This window comes from Mixophyes fleayi, chromosome 1 (assembly GCF_038048845.1).
Source record: "Mixophyes fleayi isolate aMixFle1 chromosome 1, aMixFle1.hap1, whole genome shotgun sequence".
NCBI classification, from domain to species: Eukaryota; Metazoa; Chordata; class Amphibia; order Anura; family Limnodynastidae; genus Mixophyes; species Mixophyes fleayi.
Window position 1 is genome coordinate 128,776,219 of NC_134402.1, and position 25,383 is coordinate 128,801,601.

The 25,383-nt window shown below is 40.4% G+C and overlaps 1 pseudogene; it reads left to right on the forward strand.

Moving 5' to 3' along the window:
* The first annotated feature begins 10,889 nt into the window (after positions 1 to 10,889).
* On the forward strand, positions 10,890 to 22,187 carry LOC142138589 (uncharacterized; annotated as a pseudogene).
* The last annotated feature ends 3,196 nt before the right edge of the window (positions 22,188 to 25,383 follow it).

The following is a 25,383-nucleotide window of genomic DNA, read 5'->3' on the forward strand; positions in this document are numbered from 1 at the left end:
CGGCACCAGTGGGCGGTAAGGAAATTTTACCATCAACAAAGATACAAAAGTGGGCGGTAGATATTAAAAGGTTGAAGACCCCTGGTTTATAAATTTAGTAAAAGCTAGAGCCTGGGTGGCATTGCTTAGAAATGTAGTAGGCCAGAGACATACAATTGAGTAAAAATAATGTATATAATTCAAAATGCTCCTAAATATCTTTTAAAAAATATTTTAGGGTTGTGAAATGTTTTAACTTTTTTTTAGTGCCGCTCAATATCAAAATATCAATAGCCTTTATAGTATACTGTATATCTGTATACACCCTTTACAGCACCTGATAAAACCCATTCAGAAAATCTTTTTTTTGTGTGTTCTAATGGCACAACTTGCAGTTGCTTTTGTGTTACAGTACAGTATATGCCTATATGTTTAATCTATATGCATTTTCATTGAATTACATTTTTATCAGCTGACTGTTATAAATATCTAAAGAACTGGAAGTTCCTTAATCAATTTATAGGCTATAGCAGGTGCTTGAAAGGGTGGGGTTATCCTAAAAAGAGCAAACACACAGAGAGATCCCCCAGCACACAGCTATAGCCAGCAACGGATCTGCCATTTCTACTGTAGATAAAAATGCAAAAGTGTTAGTTGCACACATCAACTAAGTGTGCAACTAAGACTTTTGCATTTTTATCTACAGTAGAAATGGCAGATCTGTTGATGGCTATAGCAGTGTGCTGGGGGATCTCTCTGTGTGTTATAAATATCTGGCAGGTTATGCTTAATCAGGATAATTACAGGTTAACTGTAAATGTTATGTATTTAGTATTCATATGACTTAAGGGAAGGCTACTAGGGTTTTTTGACCAAGGACTGCCACATATTGAAGCAATACAGATGCATTGTGTGTTTTATTGCACAAAAAAACATGTTTCATGGATCCATAACCTTAGAGAGCTTCCCTTGATCCAATATAAACTTTAACTTTTTTTTAACTACATTTGATATTTTCACATTTTTTCAACCAACTTTTCATAATTGACATCGAAATCAAGTTACACTGTATATGAGAGTCCCAGTTTAGTTTTTGTCAATTATAGTTTTCATGTATATGTCACAATTGTGATAATAAAATAAATTGCAGGTGGCAAAGCCAATCCCTTGTTTTAAGACGTAAAAATAGTAAGTAATCGACTTTCTCTAATGTTAGTGTATGCAATGCCCTTAAGAGTAGCAAATGTAAAACTCTAATTGTTTCATGATTAATACAGTAGATTTTCCTTTTACAAAATGCTCCTGCAGCTGCTGCTTGTTGTAAAAGCCGGCATGTCCCTTAGGCAGTTTAAAAGCATAAATGCTTTGTTTATGCTATTATTGCTAATAAGGTGCATACATGTGAAAACAAAACAGAATATTTGCATACATAAGTAAAAAGACTCCCATAACTTACTAACATTTCATTAAACAAAGAAAATAATTATTTGAAATGCACAAATCCTGTTTTTTATAATTAATTCATAGCTTTTGATTCAGTATAAACATTATAAAGATGAACAGTGTGCATGCTTTTTAGAATGTCTAAATAATATTATACAATATACAGTCAGATGCGGATTAAGAATAACTTGGGGCTCCAAACAGCAATGAAAACATAGGTCCCAAGCCTACCTCTGTCAAACATCCCCTGGCTGGTGTTAATTATAATGCCCTAAACTCTGCTGACAATTTGATATCACATTGTTATATATAGTATTGTACAGGGTAACATATGTTATAAAATGCAGCACATATTGACACAGGAACACAAACAAGATATTGTATGGTTAATATAGAACTGCATATAAAGACCTCACAAGGCAGTATGCTATAATAACAGTATGATATAAGAAAATCATTCACAACTTCATGCAGATATAAGTAATAGGACTGTTATATGCGACAGCAGTCTATCACATCTAGCGTAAGCTCATATGTACATGCGAATACATGCTTTCCCAGTTCAGACTCTGGTGAGGGCATGTATTTCATGTAGTTCAGCTGTTCTCAATGTAACATGTCATGGCCAAAAGTTTTGAGAATGGCACAAATATTATTTTTCACAAAGTCTGCTGCTTCAGTTTTTATGATGGCATTTTGCATATACTCCAGAATGTCATGAAGAGCGATCAGATGAATTGCAATTAATTTCAAAGTCCCTCTTTGCCATGACAATCAACTTTATCCTGAAAACAACATTTCCACTGCATTTCAGCCCTGCCACAAAAGGACCAGGTGACATCAGGTCAGTGATTCTCTCATTAACACAGGTGAGAATGTTGACGCGGACAAGGCTGGAGATCACTCTATTATGCTTATTGAGTTAGAATAACAGACTGGAAGCTTTAAAAGGAAGGTGGTGCTTGAAATCATTGTTCTTCCTCTGATAGCCATGGTTATCTGCAAGGAAACATGTGCAGTCATCATTGCTTTGCAGAAAAAGGGCTTCACAGGCAAGGATATTGCTGCTAGTAACATTGCACCTAAATCAACCATTTATCGGATCATCAAGAGCTTCAAGGAGAGAGGTTTAATAGTTGTGAAGAAGGCTTCAGGGCACCCAAAAACTTCCAGCAGGCGTCAGGACTGTCTCCTAAAGGTGATCCAGCTACGGGATCGGGGCACCACCAGTGCGGAGCTTGCTCAGGAATGGCAGCAGGCAGGTGTGAGTGCATCTGCACACACAGTGAGGCGAAGACTTTTGGAGGATGGCCTGGTGTCAGGAAGGCTAGCAAAGAAGCCACTTCTCTCCAGGAAAAACATCAGAGACAGACTGATATTCTGCAAAAGGTACAGAGATTAGATTGATGAGGACTGGGATAAAGTCATTTTCTCTGATGAATCCCATTTCAGCATCTGGAAAAAAGCTTGTCCGGAGAAAGAAAGGTGAGCGCTACTATCAGTCCTTTGTCATGCTAACAGTAAAGCATCCTGAGACCATTCATGTGTGGGGTTGCTTCTCAGCCAAGGGAGTAGGCTCACTCACAATTTTGCTTAAGAACACCATCATGAATAAATAATGGTACCAAAACATTCTATAAGAGCAACTTTTCCCAACCATCCAAGAGCAGTTCGGTGACAAACAATGATTTTTCTAGCAGGATGGAGCACCATGTCATAATTCAAAAGTGACCGTTGGTATTCGTTTCACGATTACCACATTTTCCGACACCGAGGAGACCTACAACTAAAATCTGAATTTGTGAAAAAACTATTTCAATATAAACAGACTTTCCTCAAAGGCGACTCTGCAGATCTCCGATCGCACCAGCATGCTGAACGCAAGTTATTCTGAATGGACAGCTCTCCGGCACTACACTTTCACATCATCGAGAACTCTATGAATGGTAATTTAAAGCATCAATGTCGACTTAAGTGTTTAACACTTAACCTGTGGGGTCCCGATATTGCCTCTTTAAATTAACAGTCATAGAGGTCGCGATGACGCGAAAGTGTAGTGCTGGAAAGCTGTCCATTCGAAATAACTTGCAGTCAGCATGCTGGTGCGATCGGAAATCTGCAGCGTCGCTTTTGAGGTAAGTCTGTTTATATTGAAATTATTTTTTCATAAATTCGGATTTTAGTTGTAGGTCTCCTCGTTGTCTGAATTTTCGGCAACATTAAAGCATACCAAACCCAAAGTGATAACTAAGTGGCTCAGGGATCTAAACATCAAAATTTTGGGTCCATGGCCAGGAAACTCCCCAGAACTTGTGGTCAATCCTCAAGAGGCGGGTGGAAAAACAAAAAGCCACAAATTCTGACAAGCATTTATTAGGCAAGAATAGGCGGCCATCAGTCAGTATGTGGCCCAGTAGTTGATTGACAGCATGCCAGGGTTAATTGCAGAGCTCTTCAAAAAGAAGGGTCAACACTTTGCATAAATTTAATGTAGTTGTCAATAAAGCCTTTGACACTTATGAAATGCTTGTAATTTTACTCCAGTATACCAGAGCAACATCTGACAAAAGGTTTAAAAATACTGAAGCAGCAAACTTTGTGAAAATCAATACTTGTGTCATTCTCAAAAATCTTGACCATGACTGTATGTATATACTTTAAAATTGAGAATTGGTCATGTTCGCCACTAGCAGCTTGAAACTCACAATTATGTTAAAATAATTAAAATTGTGTTTAAAAGGAAGCTCCTCCAGAACTATATGGCCTCTCTTCTTGCTCCATGCCAGGGCTGCCAATAAGGAGTTTGGTGTGCAGCAAGCAGTCACACGCCCAAGATAAAGAGCCAAATAATGTAGCCTGGGGCCAGTACCACCTATAGTCCAGCTCTGCATAACCCCTGAACAGAAGGGGCCAAAACTGGACCCCTTCCTATTGCTTTGTGCCCTGGGCGGTCTCCCCATCTGTCCCAACTATAATCCACCACTGCATTGTACTTAGGGGCTCTGGTGATGAAAAATTGAGGCGAGTGAAATTATGGTTTTGGTTGAGGAAATTTTCTGGCTATGCACTTAAAATATTTGTTTGAAACTCCTAAAATGTATTTTGACCAAACAAGGAAAATAATGTGCCATAGAAAAACACAATCTTTTTCCTTTTCCACTTAATATGCTTTACAGCCCTGTAGGGAAATTTCCAGTGCAGATTTCTGGCTTAGTGTAAGCTTAACAAATGTGAAGTAAGCCACAGCAACCAATTAGATACTAGCTTTCATTAGTCTGACTGCACTAAATTGCTAACAACCCATATATAATTGGTTAGATTATATTGCAATACATAATTGCTTTTGCACAATGTTATTAAAAAAAGGACTTCAATACAGTTTAATACATTTTATTTCTTTATTTTTACTAACTTGCACTAGGTCAATTAAAGATAATTGCTGACTGGATTGCTATTGTCCTTCAATACTATATTTGCACTTTAGAAACTTGAAAAAGTCTCACAGGATGTTTAATTTCTGTACTGTTTTAACATTGAAAATATTGCAAACTGTTCTTAAATATCTAAATAAACATTTTAATATGTTATATGAACTAGAGATAATACTTTAGTCATGAGGGACCTATTGTGAAAGACCCTACACTGAGCCTCAAGTGTCTACTTTGTCTAGATGAGTTCTTTTAAAGTTGCAATCCCATAAAAAGATTAAGTGTGCTTTTTTTCTGTGGCAGGTTATGAGAAGAATGTTGCTATTTATAATTTTCTTTGGTTAGCTTCTTCAGGCTGATATAAATGATTTATAAATCTGCATATTGTCATGGTCTACCATGGCAACCATAGTCACTTGACACATGATGTAGTGGGCAGAGAGGATTTGCAAATGCCCCTCTGACCTCCGTCTGCTCTGTGTACTGTAAAACCTTCCCCTTCCCCCCTCTGCCTTCACAGAACTTACTGAGAGCTGTGAGCATGTGTCTATATAATTGCAACCTCCAGAGAGACTTTTAAAATTAGATGATTTGTAGAAAGACAGCAAAGACAATTTACACGCATGCTTAAAAGATACTGAACTTGCTAAAGAAGAATAATCTTGCTGCTTTAATTTGAAGAAAGGAAGAGACATCCTGGCACGTATGCTATTAGGTTCATATTGTTCATACTGCTCACCGTCTCCCCCATCTCAAACTGTTGATTGGTAGAGTGGAGAACAAGTAGCGGAAGAGGCTGCAAACAACTCTTCTACCAGATCAGTAATCCTAGTCATGCCCTATCTGTAGGCAATGCATCTTTCCTTAATGTGGAAAAAAAAGGTTTAAGTGTTAAAAAAAATTAAATATATAAAAAAAATATGTATTTTTAAAAAATTGATTACTTAAATTAATGCTTTATTTAATTTTATACAGGATTTTAAATTTATATTAATCTGTTATTGGCAAAAGCAAGAAAAACAAAACCCTCTAGAAATTCAATATTTTCCCCAAAAGCATAAGAAAATTGGAGATAGATGGGTGAGGAAGGAGGAGGGTAAGTGTAAAAGGCGGCAAGTTGGCATAAGGAATCACCCATGGAAGTACATCCAATTTATTTTCAAATGCACAGGACACTTATGACAGACTACGGGTGGAACGGGGAGGGGAATGGGGACATTCACGTAGTCAATCTACATTAAATCTGTGCGAAGCTAGTATTTACCTTCACTGAAGAGATTATCATGTTTGTAAATAACCAGTACAACAACCAGTTGTAAAGGCAAATATAAAGTTCAGCCAGATTATTTTAAAGATGTACAAAGGCCCCTAAATGTCACATACTAAGTTGACACAATGTAAAAGTGGTTAGCGGTGTAAGCAAGGTGGGGGAGCGCCATGCTGGAGAGGCACTCCTGTCCGCCTGCCTTCCCCGTTTGTCCATCGGAACTGCATCCAGTGTCAGCTCCCTACTCCTCTCTCATCCATTCTCACTGGCAGTGTCAAGCATGACGCCATCACATCTCAACACTATCAGTGAGGAGCATCGCAGTAAGGAGCCAGGGCACAGAAGAAATAGAGGAAAGGAAGAAGAGAAGACAAAAGATAAGAGATAGAAAAGTTATAGAAAAGTAAGTAGAAATGGAGGGGGACAGCAGGGAAAACAGGGTGATGAAGGAGGGCAAATTTTGATTGATGGGCACAGAGGGATGAAGGAGGGCACAGTGTAATGAGGGGCACAGGGTGAGGAAATAGGGTACAGGGTGAAAAAGGCGGTTACAGGGTAATGAAGGAGGGCATGGTGTAATGATAGGCACAGGGTGATGAGGTAGGGTACAGAGTGATGGAGAGGACACATTGTGATGACAGTGGGCATAATGTGATCAAGAGGGGCACAAAGCTATGTTGGCAGGGCACAGTTTGATAAGGAAGGCATAGGGTGATTAAGAAGGTCACAGTGTAATGAGTGGCATAGGGTGATGAAGGAGTGCCCAGTGTGTTGGAGGGGGAACAGTGTGATAATGAGCGCACAGTGTGATGATCAAGGGGCAAAAGTTTGAATTCACTAATAAGAGGAAATAATAGTATCATGAATAGATGAACAGGGATATATAGAAAGGAGAGGATCGAGAGGAGAGATGTGTGCTGACCCCCGTGTTTTTGTTTTGGATGTGGCTTTGGCCAAAAATCTTGAAAGGTTTTGAATTTAGTTTTGGTTTTGCATCTGGATTTAATCAAAAATTGTGAAAATAGGTAAAAGTATATTATTTTGAGCAGTTAACATATATTTCCAGTCATTTACACCTATTTTAGACAAAATCAGCAGTGAGCTGGCTGGCTATAACTAGAGACAGAGTAACAAAAATACATGTCAGGTTAATAGTTATTTCTTATTCCTTAGCAAACAAACTAAACCTATATATATATATATATAAATATATATATATATGTATATATATATATATATATATATATATATATATGTGTGTGTGTTTTTTTGTGGGGTGGGGGGAGGGTTATGCTGCTCAGAATCAAAGAAGAGAACAACCTGCTGCTCACACTCAAGAACAACACCCTGTTTTCTTCACTGCTTAATAAAGATGCCAGTGCCTGCCTCGAACAAAACTTTACATTTTACATTTTAGAAGAAATAAATATATTGTTTTTGTGGGTCGTGCTGCACTACTGCTCACACTCAATGACTGCACACACTTTTTGCAGGCTTAATAAAGAGGCCACTGAGACTGCTAAATTTGCAAGCTAAATTGTGTTAAAAGTAAGATTACAGAAAATGTTATATCCTGATGATATACATTCAATATAAAACCTCAGACATTGTAGTACCGCTAGCAGCAATGTGAAAAGTTGTTAACCCCTCCAGGCTGAGTTATATGCAGGCTACATGAAGCATCTGGATTGGTTAATAAGCTTATAAATAATTGTTTTTGGGTGGAGGCTGCTCACAGTCAAACTCTGTTTTTTGCCTCCTTCATAAAGATGTCTTTTATAGTATGGACATCCAATGCCACCTTGTTGCTTGGGACAGGCTGGACTGACCTTGTCACCGTCCCGTTTCTATATCCCAAAAGCTCCCTATAAGTGCAGAAGGAGGGGCTTTTGCTGCTTCCACCACTAGCTTCCTTCATCAGTACCTAGGACCACATCCTTCTGGGTAAATCTCACTGCTAGTATAGCCCTTTGCTGGGCACTTGGCTGGTACACCTGACCTCTTGCGTTCAGATCAGGGTTGATGTGGATGGTTCCCCGTGGCTATTAACACAGGCCAGAGCTGCAGAATAGCGGACAGAGCGTTGGTACTGGAATGCTGGGTCCCAACCTCAGAACAGCCGGTTAACAGATTATATTGGTCTAATCTGTAGGTCATAGGAATTGCGGCAGGTAAATAGGAGTCCAAGCAGGCTCTTGAAGTAATGCTGTTTATTAGCTTAAGTGTACTAATATGGACAGTTATATACACTAGTATTAAAGTAATTCTATCGTTTTCAAATAAGCATTGCCCAAGCGATTGTATTGTGTTTCCAACACACAAAGTAATTTATTTTAGCAAATGCAAAGTTTAACAGTTCAATACATGATTATAATATAATACAGTACAGTACAGCCAATACCAAAAGATAAATACATACCGCTGCGTTCGCATGCGCTCGCACTGCGCTCCCACGGGTACCAGTGGACAGTAGTTCACCCTTGAATAATGTGGTCAGAGTAGACTGAAGCTACTGGGAGCGTAGCTATGATTATATATACATTCAGTGTTACAGAGAGAACAATGCAGATGAGGTGGCTTGCTTCTATTGGTCCAGACTTCAGGTGGGTCCAGGGTAAACAGGTCATAGGCTAGTTCAAACAACCCCCTCAAAGGCTGAGGTCAACATTCCAGATGATTCTCCCGCCCAGAAACCAGTTACAACTAGTCCATTAGCATTTTACAGTTTTATATCAATCTGACCATTTATTGCCTAACATCAATAACTAGAGTATGTAATATGCGATCTCTTCGGCGATGGAACTGGACAGCTGCTGATGAATAGGGGAATAAAATTATATCAGACATGACGCATTTCCTATAACCTGAATCTTAAATAACACTGAAGTGTACATATAATCATAATATATAAACTAATAATAAACTAATACTATCTGCTCATTAATCACTGTATAACGGAACCAAAATGAATATGAATTATATAAATAACTAAATGTTGTAATGCGAGTGTGTACGTGCGTATTTTACCGTGCGATCGCAGTATGCCACGTGTAGCGTGGCATACTGAGTGCAATCGACCAATAAAACAATATTAACCAATATACTTACGTTCATCCAATTATACAACTTCGACACTAGTTTAAGGTACTAGTGATCCCCAGAAGTACAGTTGAAATAATGATACATTACATGGTCAAACACTCCGCTTTTTATACAGATTTACAGAGATACAGATTTACACAGATACCCTGGCAGGATGTAATCCAGCCTCCTGCCCCTTTAATCAATCCATATGCTTCATGGACATAACTCAGTCTGTAGGGGTTTAACACCTTTTCCTATTGCTGCTAGCAGCACCACAATGTCTGAGGTTTTATATTGCATGTTTATCATCAGGGTATAACATTTTCTCTAATCTTGCTTTTAACGCAATTTAAATTGCATAATTCAAATTAATCTGTGATCACTTGCATCCTGAGTCTTACAAACATAGGGAATTTACCAGCCAGCCTAAATCATTTCCATACAAAACACATACCAATATAAAAAAATTACATTTGCAATGATGTAATTTGGAGCCTGCACCACTAATTGAAATACATTTCTACAATAAATTATTTCTACGTGATCCAGCCACAATGACTCTAAAACTGACCCTCACACAATTGCTTCTTTCACTATAAAAATGTGGATTTTAAATTAATTAAATATAATTGTTTTTTGGGGTATACTGCTCAGAGTCATAGAGCAAGAGCACCCTGTTTTTCTCCACTAAATAGAATTAGAAAGAAATACTAGTTCAGAATGATGTCTATATAATACAGTACTATATATTTAGGCATTGATCCTCTTCACTCTCCATTTACAAACTGCGGTGCAAGAGGGGGTTGCCCAACATATATTATGTTTTTCTGTTGTATCACTTGCACCAGTGACAGGTCAGGTATAAGTGGTGATTGATAATGATGACGGTCTTCTTGCACCCTAAAACACGTGTTTGCTATCAGGAGCAATTGTAAAAATGCATTTTATGTACAGTAGACATAAATAACACCATGATAAATGTATGTATTGTGCACTTTGTGATAAAAGCATTGGATCTGACATTAAGCATCCTTAGTGTATATAAAAGAGATTGGGGCATGGCTGATTGGACCTAGAACAAAAATGGTGGCCAGCTTTCAAAATGTCGCTCATATAGGCTATAAAAACTTTCTCAATTACCCATTGGGAGACATTGGTATCAAATAATATGTTTTTGAGGTTGTGGGAGTCAAATAAAATGTTATTATAACACAGTCAGATATGTGCATATATACTGTGATTTTGAAGGTGGCTTTCAAGATTGGTTATTTAAAAGTGTATAAGTTATACAATTGTAATAGTTTTTCACGCTGGATGACTGAAGAGAATAAAGTCATCTCTCCCTCTGCTCTACTCCCACTTTTCCATGAACGAGCTCACATAGCACCCATGATCCAACATGCAATGTATGTAATGTAAGCCGTAGATTTTCTAAATTTTGGAGAAACACCAGTAGTAACATTTGACCAGCCCTTGTTTGCCCAGGCAAAATAGATTCAATGGAAATGGCTTGAAAGTTGTGGGGAAAACAAAATTGTAGTAATGTTAGGTGGTCTCCATAATGAAATGGCAGCCTTGAAGATGTTAGGAGGTTGGTTGCAAGGAAGTGGCTGAGTTTACGCTTTAGTCCAAGTGGATATTGCAATGTCAGGTACTGCAGATTTGTTCCTTTGAGTAGCTCATGTAACATGAGCAAGAAGAGCTCATTAAGTCACAGCTGCTGCCTTACATATTCTTCTAAGACGAGCATATATCTGAAGTTGTCTGGTGAACCTGGATGTGGAGGAATATCCATTGCATCAAACCAGATTGCTTGTCCTCTGGTTGTTGATGCAGTGAGGAAAGTGGAAGTTACTGGTAAGGGCCAGTTTAAGGAATTCACTACAGACTGCTTCAGAAAAGGAACCAGTTCCATTGATTATACCATTGACTGCAACAAAGTTCTAGTTTTCCAACAAAACACTTTGAAAAAAATATGCAAAGAATAATAATAACATTTTAAGTGACTTCTACGAGCTCAAAAACATATTATTTTATACCATATAGTCAATATGAGCGCCATCTTGCAAAAAAGAGACCATTTTTATTCTAGGTCCAATCAGCCATTCCCCAATATCTAAATCTGTTTCATATACTAAGATTACTAAGGAATTTATTTCCAAATTTCATGCTTTTGCACAATACTGTCATATTTTAAATCTTAACTGCCCACATATATATATTGTATTTATCCTGCAATGTATTGTGTCTGTTTCAATATGGCAAGTGTCGTATCAGCAGAGCGTATCTAGACCCATATTCAATAACAGACGATCCTTCAGATCCGCCTGTATATGGATGCGTATGGTTTTCATAAAAAGCACAATATTTTTCTTCTGTGCGCTTTAATGAATCAGGCCAAGGGTGTTTAGAGTTTTAGGACTTTATATGATGATATAGGAAATCACTTTTAATGTTTTTTTTATCATTTAGTAAATGTTTTATACATTTTGTAAAACACATCTTGCACACCATATAGATTGATCTTGATAGTTTTAGACAATCCAGCACTCATCCATGAGGAGTTTGTATGTTCTCCCCATGTTTGCGTGGGTTTCCTCCGGGTGCTCCGGTTTCCTCCCACACTCCAAAAACATACTGGTAGGTTAATTGGCTGCTAACAAAATTGACCCTAGTCTGTCTGTGTCTGTGTCTGTGTCTGTGTCTGTGTCTGTGTGTTAGGGAATTTAGACTGTAAGCCCCAATGGGGCAGGGACTGATGTGAGTGAGTTCTCTGTACAGCGTTGCGGAATTAGTGGTGCTATATAAATAAATGCTAATAATAATAATAATAATAATCTTGATTTTAACATAGACGAGCCCACTCACATAAAATCTATAGGCCTGATTCATTAGAGATGCATACTGAGCGCAATGTGCATTTATTTTAAATGCACGTAAATCTGGTATACATACACCCAAATCCAGCAAGGAGCGGATCTGAAAATGCATATTGTGATATATACAGGTGTAGGTCTGCTCTGCTGTAGTAGACAAGATACTTAAGACAAGAATACACAGTGAAAACAAATACTCAAATAATGTCACCTGTTAATAATATGGGACCTGATTCATTAAGGATCTTAACTTACGAAACTTCTTATTTTAGTCTCCTGGACAAAACCATGTTACAATGCAAGGGGTGCAAATTAGTATTCTGTTTTGCACATAATTTAAAAACTGACTGTTGTTTCATGTAGCACACAAATACTTGATAGCTTATTAGTACACTGAAATTTAAAGTTGATATTTGTGTGCTACATGAAAAAACAGTCAGTATTTAACTTATGTGCAAAATAGAATACTAATTTGCAACCCTTGCATTGTAACATGGTTTTGTCCAGAAGACTGAAATAAGAAGTTTCTTAAGTTAAGATCCTTAATGAATCAGGCCCATATAAATTAAATATAAAATATAAAAAAATAAAAAAAATGTTTTTACATTTTACTTCCGTGAAATACATTTATTAGGATGCTGTGAATGACTAATAAACATAAGATACAGTTTTACAGTTGCACGTGATTGCAAACACATGTCATAGCATGCATACACAGCCGTCATCACTAGTAATCGCCACTTATACTAGACCTGTAGCTGGAGCAAGATATATGGCTGAAAAACAAGTACCTGAGAGATGCCCAAAGCTTGAATCGGACGCTGCTGCATGTGCTCGAGCTTGGCACATCCTTACTGTACATTGGCTATGGGCATCAGCCAGTTCCCCGCCCTGTTCCATTCCTGAAATAGTAGACTGTAGTAAGTGTTATTTGCGCTCGAAGATGAATTGAATGTTGCTGCGCTATGTGTCGTATTGTACGGTTCTGGACATGTGCAGATTATACGAACAAAATTGCAGTTTACGTCCTTTAATGACTAATGCCCCATGTGAGTGTGTTTAAAGAGAACTGGTACAACTGACTTGCTCACAACAGGTACCACAATCATGTTCTTTTTCTAAAACAATCAAGATCCATTTTTATAGCAATCCTTAATACATGAACAAACTGTATTTGATTTTCTTTTCTGTTATACTTTGCATCCAAATTATTTTCTATTTGTCAAAAGTTGATAGAAGTCACCTTCACAAAAACTAATTGGCACAATCATAGAGGAGACTAAGACCTGAAGTTCAAATGTTTGGGGACAGAACAGAGCAGTTGCCACTGTAAGAAAGTCTAATATTGTGAACTGAGTTGAATTACATAGAATGTGTTTGAATATTAAGAAAAGAAGGTGAATAACAAGACTGAAGCAAGGAATCAAACTGAATAATTTCTAATCAGGTTATATATAAAAGTCTGCTTACTGCAAGACCAAGGGCAAAATCTGCAAGATACGTACTGTGTCGAAAAAAAACCATCTTTCCACTGCAACAGAATTATTTTCTTTGATAAATGAGTTCAGTATGTGTGTTTAGGGAGAAAATGTTTTTTTATCTGTATCTCTGAAGAGTAATGACACATATGTACATCTATCTATCTATCTATCTATCTATATATATATATATATATATATATATATATATATATATATATATATATATATATAGTTTCAAGCTTCAAAAGAGCATATTTATGACCAAGAGTTAAGTTGTATGCATCTCAGGATTCATCCAATCAGCACCAGCCGCAAATGCGCTAGGTTTAACCCAGATACACTTACTCTAGAGCTGCTAAAGTTCACGCATGCGCATAGGACTTGACTCGGTGGGTCCTGTAGCCGGACACACGGGACTGGAACCCACCAATACAACTCAGACAGGAAACACACGTAAACTTAGAACAGAACGAACTGGAACTGGAGACAGGGACTAGGATCTCAGAACCGTGACACGGAATGGCAAACTCAGGACTGTGCGGCAGTCACAAACCTGGAATTCACAGACAGATACATAGAACTGGAAGTAAGCGCTTGAGACTCAGAGCCAGCCATAACAACAGAACAGATGATACCGGTAAAGCCACTGGTACTGCAGAATAGATACTGAAAGGTGCAAATTTCTTACTGAGGTAAGCACTCTTGCTGAATGCAGAATATTGCAAGAAGATGAGCAGCTTGGAAGTGCAGAGTATTTGCAGAATGATGAACTCAGGATAATACAGGATGCTTGAAGGCAAATATACACTTTAGAATGCAGGATATTTGCAAAGTGATATGTAGTTGGTAATGCAGTATGTAATCTTTTTGTAAACACAGGGTAATCAGGAACAGTGCAGAAACAACTGGAACCTGGAGCCAAGAACTATCCGCAGGAGAGAAGTGTGTTGTTCTGGTAAGGAAAATATCTCAGCAGCAGGTTTAAATAGGGTGTTCCAAACAACTATTGGCTGCATAGTTCATGTGATCACAGCTGCTGATTCTGATTGGTCTGGAATGATCACCTGACTGCATCTGAGATGGCAGAACACATGCAGCAGAACAAACAGTATGTGATTGTTTACAAAAGGAGATGTGCTGAACAGGAATGCTGCAGGCAACCAGGAGGGACTCAGGTAGCTGTGATATGTCAGTGGCAGATGTGGTAAGTGAGGCTAAGACCCCAATGTGTGACAAAATGGAGGGAAGGGGGCTGGAGAAAATGGGGGGAGTGGGAGAGGGACTAAAGAAAATGGGGTGGAGGGGCCTAGAGAAAATGGGGAGAGAGGAAGCTGGAGAAAAGAGGGGAAGAGGTGGCTGGAGTAAACTGGGTAGAGGGTGCTACAGAAAATGGGGGGAAAGGTGGCTGGAGAAAATGGATGGGAGGGTTACATTCAGAAATCCCCATGAGTTACATATTATTAATTTAATTGAAATTCAGGTTTGAGCATCCATTTATTTTATTAGTATTTGTCACTATTTGGCTCTCCCCTTTTAATTTTACATCTGCAGAATACATTAACACCTAAACAAAGGTAATCTAAATAGCATACATACAGCATTAAGCTGTTTATTTGTGGATAAGAGGATATGGGAGAAAAAAGTTGTTTGGTAGCGGAGTATATTTGAGAAAAGCAGGTGGGCAGGGGGAAATGGGCAACAAAAGCTGGTGGGGAAGGAAACATATAAAAAGCTGGCTATGGCACTTAGGGCAAGGGTGCATATGAGAGAAAAACTATTGATGAGGGGAGCATGTGATAAAAGCTGGTGGAATGGAGGTGACATGTGTGACTAAAGCTGATAGGTATGGATGGCATATGTGAGAATAGCTGGTGGGCAGAAGGACATGTGTAAGAAGAGCTGGTGGGCAGGGCGCAAGTGTGAGAAAAGTTGGTGGGCAGCAGGGGACATGTGATTATGTAACATTTGAGTAATGTTAAGTTTTGCTTGCTTCGCTCTGAAATCTAACATTTGCAACCTCCCATCTAAAAATTCTACGTTTGCTTCTGGGCAGCATTCTGCGTCAGGCATCAGTACATCTGGACATCATTGCATCTGGACAGCAGCCTTGCTAGCCAGCTAGGAGTAGGCAACAATTACTATTTTTAGTTTACAAACATCAAGCATACTTGCCAACTTTCTAAAGTTGGGTTCCGGGAGCCTGCTGGGATAGGTGGGCGTGATGGGGGCGGGGCTCCAAAATCTGCGTCATTTTGGACCCATCCCCGTGATGTAATGATGCAAACACGTCATTTTACAGCAAGGGGCGAGGCCAAACTCCGCGATTCCCGGTGAATCGCTGCATTTTGCACCTAATTCTGCCCACTTCACTAGGAAGTGGGCAGATGCGGGAGATTACCACACTCTACCCGGAGTCCGTGAGACTCTCGCGAAATGCGGGAGTCTCCCGGACATTCTGGGAGAGTTGGCAAGTATGATGTTAAGTGTGTGATGGGCTAGGAAGTGGGAATTGGGGGGAGAAGTCGGTAGGCTGAAGCTTTGACAAAGGCATGAGCAAACCTGCACCTGCCTTGCTTACATTCCATATGCCTGACCTGCTTTCTAAGGTCACTTCTGTCAAGGATTGGGTAGCTTCTGAATGAAATTTTAAGGCAGTTCCTATCCTGCCACCTCCTCATTCATATAAAAAACTTTTATAATAAAAGCAATAATGCAAATTTTTTTTTTACCTCAAATTACTATCTAAAAAAAACTACAAAACAAAACTAACAAATAATTGCATTACTGATCTAAATAATATAGTAGATATGAATACTCTCCTCTGAATACAAATGCAAGTTAATTCTAACTAAACGAGGCATAAAAAAAGCTTAATAACTTTTAAGCACATTTATTAGCTCCAGCTCTTTATCTTCTGCTGCCTGCTTCTCCTACAGACATTGTGAGATAGCCAACAGGAAGCGGGAGAGTCAAAAAGACTGGGATATAAATGAACCAGAGTTATTTTTTGACTGGTTGTAATAGAAAAATGTGAATTTCGCCATTATTCAAAAATTTTATGTGAATTGTTGCAATGTGAATTTTTAAGGATGCATAGATCTCTTGTCTTAAGGCTTCAGTTTATTCTGTATATTTGTTTCTTTGCAGTGAGAGGCAAGAAAGGTGATAATATTAATATGCCATTTTCACAATGCTAAAATACACTCAATTGTACTGTATAGATAAATGATGAAAGCTTGCATTCAAAGTCCACAGAATTATTAAAACTGATATGCTTTCATAGACAATTAAAGTCTATTAACATTTAGGAATGACCTAGTTTTAATCTTTATTATATTGTGGAAATTGCTTCTTCATCATTGTGGTTTTAATACAAATAAATTAAATTGAAGATTAATACGCTAATCCTTACTTGAAGATAAGAGTTTCTGCATTTAAAATATTATAATGAATCACCAACATAATCAAGTTGGTTATATTTGTTGATTAAACTACATAAAAAAAGCATGAAATATGACCTGTAGGCAGAAAATGATTTAAAAGTTTGTGGATACTTTAATTCTGTTTTTTTCTGTTAGATATTTTTATGTTTATTTTGCTAGGGTATATCTGCACACATAATGAAACCATTCTGCTGTCTTCTTGAGAGTTATCTGTTGTGTGCCTGAGCCTGTGTGCATTGCAAAGGTGCTATACCTTTAATGGATTGAACGCAGTGTTATAAAAAAGAGTCCTGATGTGTGTCATAGTGGTGACAGGGACAACTATGTGCCAGATGTTTTATAAGGTTTCTGCAAACTTGACTTTCCTATTGTGGGGCTTTACGTGAGAGTAAGTGGAATTCACAGTTTCACTGAATCTCTGACAAATTGTTAAATGAATCTACAGTAGAGGCTCTCGTCTTTTCTTCATTCTGACCTCAGACCTGTGAATATTGGGCAGTACCAGTATACACTCCATTCTCCAAAAGCTAGGGAATGACTGACCCTTAATTTAGCTCTCCACCATCTTACAGATGGCCAGCTAGACAAATTCTGACCTGTTGAGTACAGAATTGTCCTCAAAAGGTCATATGCTTAGTCTGTCCTATTAATATAATAATTTAATTCAATAATATATAGCTTGAGTGAACACTATCATGTCATGCTTGGCCATTCACTGGCCATTCACTGTATCTATGTACCAAAACTTTCTGGATCAAAATGATAAGGTAATTGATGTTTTTAGCTAGCAAGTCTTTTACCACAAAAGGTTACTCTCTACTGGAATAATGTATAATATTGTCTTTATTTATGTTTCTTGTCTTCATGTAAAGATTTCAGCAACTGATTGTAATTGTTAAAACTCTTTCTTTTATACACCCATATTTTATAAAACATATCTTTGCTTCCACGCATACACTAGTAGAGGTATCATATAACATTATTTTATGCAAATTTTAGAATTTTCCTTTTCTCTGTTCATAGATGTTCAAAGGAAACTTAAAAAAAAAAACAAATAAAAGGAATAGCAATGGGAACCACATTCCCACCAACTTATGCAACTTATGCAAAGCTTTTCATGTCAAAATAGGAGTAAGTCTACATATGTAACAAAACCCACCTAAAAAATCTAGTACTCAGGAGAAGATGCATTGACAACAACCACAAAAGAACTAGTTTTAGTTAAGAATGAAGTTCATATTTTCTACCAGGACTTCTTGTAGGGTTTCTGCTGTATTAAAGAGGTGTTGATTGTGCAAGCATCCCAGTCTGGTCTATAACAGTATAGTCAGAAGTTAAGTTGAGTGCAATCATGTTGCCACTTGATGTTGCTGAGGGTCTTCAGTATTTGTGTGGTCTCCTTTAGTTAGCACTTTTGTGCGAAGAGTAGTGGTTGCAGGAAATGAGGTTGCAATGCTGGAATTCTATTTAAGTAGTAAAATACTGGTATTCATGGGTGTTTGGTTGCTAGGTGTGCATGTCCTTTTTTGTTTAAGATGCCCATGTCTTCTCCTTTATTAAGGAGTATGGTGAGTTCCTTGTGGTATTTGAGTTTTTCATGCATAGTGTTGTCTCCTAGTAGACTATGTGCTTTTTTAGGTAGTTGGATTTGTTGATTATGATTATACCTTCTCCTTTGTTGGCCAGTTTTATGATAATGTTGTGGTTGTTTCTTTTTCTTGTGGAGGGAGGATGGTGTTCATCTTCATCAATGTTTCCATTTCTTCCTGGTCTCTCTCCTTTTTTACAGCTCTTCGAATTTGCTATGAATGATTCTTTGAAATATTGTGGAAAGAAATTTGGTTCTTGATGTTCATGTGGGAATATTCTGGGTTGGTAGCAGTGTTCTCATTTTGGATTGCCTTGTTATTGAGAAAGTATTTCTTGGGGCACAGTTTTTATGAACTTGAGGAAATAAATATAGGTGATCAGCTAGTTGAGTTTGTTGTTCACAGTGAACCTGAATCCTTTGTTTAATAGGGATATGATGGGTATTGTGAAGTTGAGGAGTTGGTTTAATTTATTTTGTTCTTAGCTTTGGTTTGTTGGTGACAAAAGCTGTTTTTTTCTTTTTTAGGCTCTGAGGTCTGTTTTTGATTGTGTGGTCCACCATTGGTTCTGTGGATGTTCTGGATGTTGTTGGAGAAATCCTAAAAAAATGTCTAGGCAGTTGTCTGGGTTTTTCAGATGAGGTGTTGTGCATGTTGGTTTCCTGGGTTTTAGGCAATTGTGCTGCTCTGTGTTTTTGTAGGTATCCCCTCCCTTGTCCATCACCCAAGCAACCCTTCACCTACATCACCAAAACATGATTCAGAAGTGGAACCCATTACCTTAATTCTATGACCACACTACCCACCAATCTTCTTGCATTTCACTAGCAGTACTGCACTTCCGCCTGCATTCCAGCAAACAGCCATCCTCTGATCTGCAAAGGAATCAGCACCACCATGGTCACGCATCAGTAATACATCACCAAACTGCTCTTAAAATATCAAAAGGGTATCAATACCATTAGCAGGAGTACATCCACAACCCAAACCCCAAACTTGTAAAATAACTCACCACATTCTATGCAGCCATATTGCCCCACCCAGGGTCACACTAGTACTTGTGATACCATAAGAGTACACATCCAACTATGATAGAGACAAACAGTACACCACATCACTCTAGATAAACCATTAGTTTCTTGCACCTTCCCTACCCACATAGCATAAGTATCATCACACAATAAGCATAGCATAAACCCCTCCACACCCTATTCTGCTCCCTCCCTCTTCTCTCCATAAAGTGCACCAATGACTATGCTTACCACCACGGAATCCTCCAAAACAATACAGAGCAAGTATGTGAGCACCCCTTTACTGTACAAGTTCTACAATGAAATGACCCTTGCCTCTTTGCATGTAAGGAGGAGCAACTCAGGTATATGCAAAAGTAAAATTGATGCAGTGGTATGCATTTTTGTGTGTATGGGCAGTGTGGAAAAGCTTATTTTATGTTTAAAAACAGTCCCATCTTTGGTAGATGTTTCCGTATGGTAAGATCATTAACTAATAGACTTAGCACTATTTTTTTCATTTGCAGGTGATTTGGTGTACTCACAATATTTGAAAAGGTAGTTACTATAAAGATTGCATTTTAGCATTTTTTTTGCTGACCATTGTGGAGCCCACCCAGATCTTTTGTAAAAGAGAATTGATCAATATTGAAATATTTTTCTTATATAGGCATGTCTGGCAGATACTTATATATTCAATAATTAAATGGTTAATTTGGCAGGTGAAATAATATAAGTCTGATGCTTCTCGGCCTTTTGGCTAATATCAAGTCTAGTATCTGTGCTTATCAGGCCCAACTCCAAGTGGTCGTAATGCTGAACGTGGCTCGTTCCATAGCATGCTCTACCACTTGATTCTTACACCAGCCAGCAGAAGGAAGACGATGAGGAAGATCCACTTGGGGAAAGAAACTCTGCTAGATCCTACCTGCTGGAAAACAACTTCGGGATCAACTCCTGCTGAAGAAGCCTTCTTCTCTTCTGGAGAACCTGCCCTGCTCTTCTCTGCTTGGGAAGACATCAGGATCAACCCTGGCGGAAGAAACACCCCTTCTCAGTGGAAGACCCTGCTCTTCTCTACACAGGGGGAAGAAATCTGCATAGCTCTGCCACCCTTGATGAAGATCACCATCCAGACCAGCTTTTCAAGCCTTTCTGCCCCAGGAGGAAGAGCCAGGAAGATGGCTACAGCTGCTGCAGCTCCTGCCTCCACCCCTGCTCCTGTCCCTAGGAAGAGACCCCTTCACCAAAGTCTCTCCCTGAGGCTGGAACCTCTGCCTCCACCGCTCCAGCTGCCCAAGGACAAGGGAAACCCAGCCAGGATGCCCCCCAGAGAACTCCCACCCTGGAACCCTGGATAATGCAGACCATCATCTTGAAGTTGAAGGAAGTGGACGGAAGAGTACCAGATCTGACGGCTGAGAACTTTGGGAAGAAGATGGTCCTTGAGCAAGGCTTCTCAAATACTGAAACCCTCAGCATTCAGACCTACATCAAGGGGATCTTCTACATAACCTTTGCCTCCATAGCGATCTGCAAGAGATACTAGGAGGCGGTGAAGTCAGCAAGACCGGAATCTCCATTTTCTCGATTTGTGGGGAACTGTTCCATCCAAAGAGAGGAAAGAAGAGTGACGGTCTCCATGAGGAATCCTCACACTCCTGGCAAGGATATCGCTACCTTCCTGAACTGTTTCTGCTCCTTGGTCAAGGACCCCTCCAAGATCCTGGATGCCAATGGTTTCTGGACTGGCAAGTGTCCATCATTGTCAGACTAAGGATAAACGACACTGCAACAGATGGCCTCCAGCACCTGCCATCATGCTTTGCCCTGGGTGGCTCTTTTGGCCTTCATCATTACTCTGATCAGTCAAGGAACTGGAGGAAGTGCAGGGAAGCTGACCACATGTGGAGAAGCTGCAAAGTTTCAGCCTGCAGGAACTGCAGAGTGGCAGGGCACGAGACGAAGGATTGCCCAAGGAAGACATCTTGCAACCTCTGCGGCCTGGCCAGCCACATCTACAGGGACTGCCCCCAGAGGAGTAGAACCTACACTGCAGCAGCTGGTAAAAGACTACTGGAAGGTGGACCTGCTCCTGCCCTGCAGCCCAAGCCAGCAAAGAGGAAGCAACAGAAGCCCCTATCACAGCCAAGATTGGGTAAGAAAGCTTTCACCCCTTCTCTCCCCACGCCCCTTTCAACCTTCCTCCCCACTCCTTCCTATCCTGCTCCTGTTGTGACAGTATCTTCTTCCCTTCCAGCTGTCACAATTCCCCCACCCTCCCCAACCCACTCCCATCCTCTTCCCACACTTACCTCAACCTGTCGCAACCTTCCCTCCTCTTTTCCCTGCAGTAGCACTAACCCATTGCAATAGTACTGCAGTTCCCTCCCTCTCACTGAAAGATTTTCCCCCTCTTGTGTCTGCTGCAGGAAAGGAGAACAAACTGAGGAGGAATAGGAAAGAGCTCAGCTGCCAACTCCGAAACTTCCAAGAAGCCACAGGTCGAGCTCGGAGAGGACCCCCTTCCACAGGAGGAGGCCCTGGAAGAGATGGTAGAGGAGCTACTGGCAGCTCAGGAGTCTGAAATAGAGGAGGAGTTGGATATGGACGAATTCATGCAGCTGCCCAACATCTGCCTTTTCAATCAGCTGGAAGAGAGGGGTGTGCTTCCATCTCAACATGGGGAAACAGGCAGACCGGACCAAATCCAATCTGACAAGGATGTTATCTGATGTATTGTGTGTGCTAACTTTCTTTTTTCTCCCAACTAATGGCAAATTTTTCTCTTTTTACCATTAATGTGAGGAGTGTGAAGATTAAGATTAGACGTCAGTCTGTGTTTACCTTCCTTCACAGTCAGATATGTGATGTTTACATGTTGCTGGAATGTTATTTGCCTTTCCCTTGCTCTTATAGACATCTGGGTAGGCAATGGACTCATGGGCCCTCCTATTGGTCTGGGGGGAGTGACTGTAGGTCTGCGAGAGTCGATATACTTATCAGGGGAATCCTTTTCACACTGGATTCCGTTCAGGGGCTTGTCTGCGGCAGGTTGCTTATCGCAGATGGCTCTTGGGCGGGTGAGCCTGTCAGGCTAATCTGTGTGTATGCATCCCCTGGTAAGAATGAGCGTTTAGAGCCTTTCCAAACACTGCCGGCCAAGCTCGCGACAACCAGGGTGGTAGTGATGGCTGGAGATTTTAACTGCCCTATAGATGAAGGAGGACGTTGTACTAACAGCACTTTTAAACTTGATGTTTCTTCCAGGTTGCTGCAGGAGATGGTAGCCAAAGTATCCCTGTGGGATGCAGTGGTATCCATGGGTGCTGACTCTTTAAATTATACTCGGAGCCGCCCTGATGGCTCAGTGTGTTCCCGGATTGACTTTGTGTTTACCTCGAGAGCATTAGGGCAGAACAGGTATATCATGGTTCCCTGCTTCTTCTCAGACCACAGGGCCATTCTTTTCGTGGTTCTTGTCCATGGTTTTTCTCCTGACCAATGCTCCTGGAAATGAAATTGTGCACTGCTGGAGAGGGAGGATGTGTTGGAGGAGCTGAGGGATGCCTACATAACGTGGAGAAATGACAAATGCTATTTTGGCTGTATGTCTAGCTGGTGGGAATATGTTAAGGTCAAAATTTGTAGTTTCTTTCAGGCTAAGGGAAGACAACAGGCGTGTGCGAGGAAGAAAAACTTCAGGAGGCTGCAACATCAGCTGCAGTCCCTGTTGGATCTCCAACTTTGGGGCTGGGACATGAAGGATGATCTGGCTGAGGCCAAGGAAGGCCTGAAAAGGCACTTCGAGGAGGATTCCAGGAGCATTTTCTTCCGTTCCAAGGTGGAGAAGAAGGGTGAGAAATGTAACTCTTTCTTTTTCAGAAAACTGCACTTCGGCTACACGGCCCTTACTGAGCTGCGGGACGAGATCGGCATTCCCAGAAAGTGGGAAATATGGCGTCATGGGAGTCATCACAAACTACTACAGCAACCTCTACTCTCCTAAGAATATCTATACTGATGCTTCTGAATCCTTCCTGTCAGATATCACTAACACCATTGATCCTGCAAGTAAAGAAGCCATAGACACCCCCCTGATGTTGGGGGAACTGCACTCTGCCGCTAGATCCTGTCACTGACCCCGGGCAGTGACAGTCTGCCATCGGAGCTCTATGTACCGCTGTGGGACCTCATTGGCCCGGACCTGCTAGAGCTGTAGGAGGAGTTGGTGGTGGATGGCAGAATGCCTCCTACTCTGAGAGAGGGAGTGATCACGATTCTGTATAAGCGCAAGGGGAAGAGATGTAACATTAAAAATTGGTGGCCCATCTCTCCTGAAAGTGGACTACAAGATCCTTGCCAAGGTACTAGCCAACTGCCTAAAGGTTGTCATTGGGCAGATTGTTCATCCGGATCAGACTTGTGGCATTCCTGGTCACAGGATTGCAGACAGCCTTGCACTACTGAGGGACACGATCCATTACATCGCCATGCACACATGACCCTGGTCAGTCTTGATCAGGAGAAGGCGTTTGATTGGGTTTGTCATGATTTTATGTGTAGGACTTTGTGCAGGTCTGGCTTGTGTGCTATGTTTTGTTCTTATGTTAACCTGATGTACCTTGACATTTGCAGCTTGGTGTTGGTGAACAGCTGGAAGACTGACTCCTTTTCAGTCATGTCTGGGGTCAGACAAGGCTGCCCTCTTTCACCTTTTCTTTTTGTTTGTTGTATAGAGTTCGCGCATTAGACGGAATCCAGAGATAAGAGACATCACTGCACCGGGTCCAGACCATCTAGAGGCCAAGTGTTCGCTCTACATGGACAATGTCACTGTCTTCTGCGCTGACCAGCGTTCGGTGACAGCACTCGTCCAGACCTGCGAGAACTTCGGCCGAGCTTCAGGGGAAGTTCAGCCGCTGGAAGTCAGAGGCGACTCTCTTCGGGCAGTGGCACCTGTCATCCCCTGCTGCATTCCCCTTCACAATCAAGTCGGAGTTCATCAAAATTCTTGTTTTGGTTTGGTGGAGAGGAGGCGGCCCTGAAGTTTTGGGAAAATAAACTGGCGACGGTCAGACAAACAATTGGCCTGTGGAGTCTCAAAGAGCTTAGCATTGATGGGAAAGCACTGTTACTTAGCAACGAGATTCTTCCTGTTCTGTAGTACACGGCCCAAGCATGGCCACCTCTTGCTGCCATCTGCAAGACCATCACAAGGACAGTCTTCCACTTCATCTGGGGCTCCAAAATGGATAGAGTGAAGCGGTCGGTTATGTACAAGGAACCCCTCAAATGTGAGTAAAGGGATCCTGGATATCCCCACCAAGCTGCTAGCCTTCTTCATTTGTGAGTAAAGGGATCCTGGATATCCCCACCATGCTGCGAGCCTTCTTCATTTGTAACTGCATTCGCAGAACTCTTATTGAAAAGAACATTTGCTCTGCTGGGAAGTCCATTTCTTGCTTTTTCCTACTGCCTTTTTGGAGAACCCTTGGTTGGGACAAGTGGGACAGCTCCTTCCCTTACAACTGGACTACACCTTGGTTTTACCAGGATGTTGGACAATTTGTGAGGGAGCACCATCTGGAGGGACTTAAACCAGACTTGTGGAACCCAAAAACTCATCAGAGCGAAAGACATTATAGAGTCTGTTCCAGGGCTCCCTGTTGCTACAGAAAAACACATGTGGGAGAATGTGTCCTCTAAGAGGCTGACTAATAGACATAAAGACATTGCATGGATGGGGGGGTCTGCCTCTCAGGACATTCATGTACTCCCGG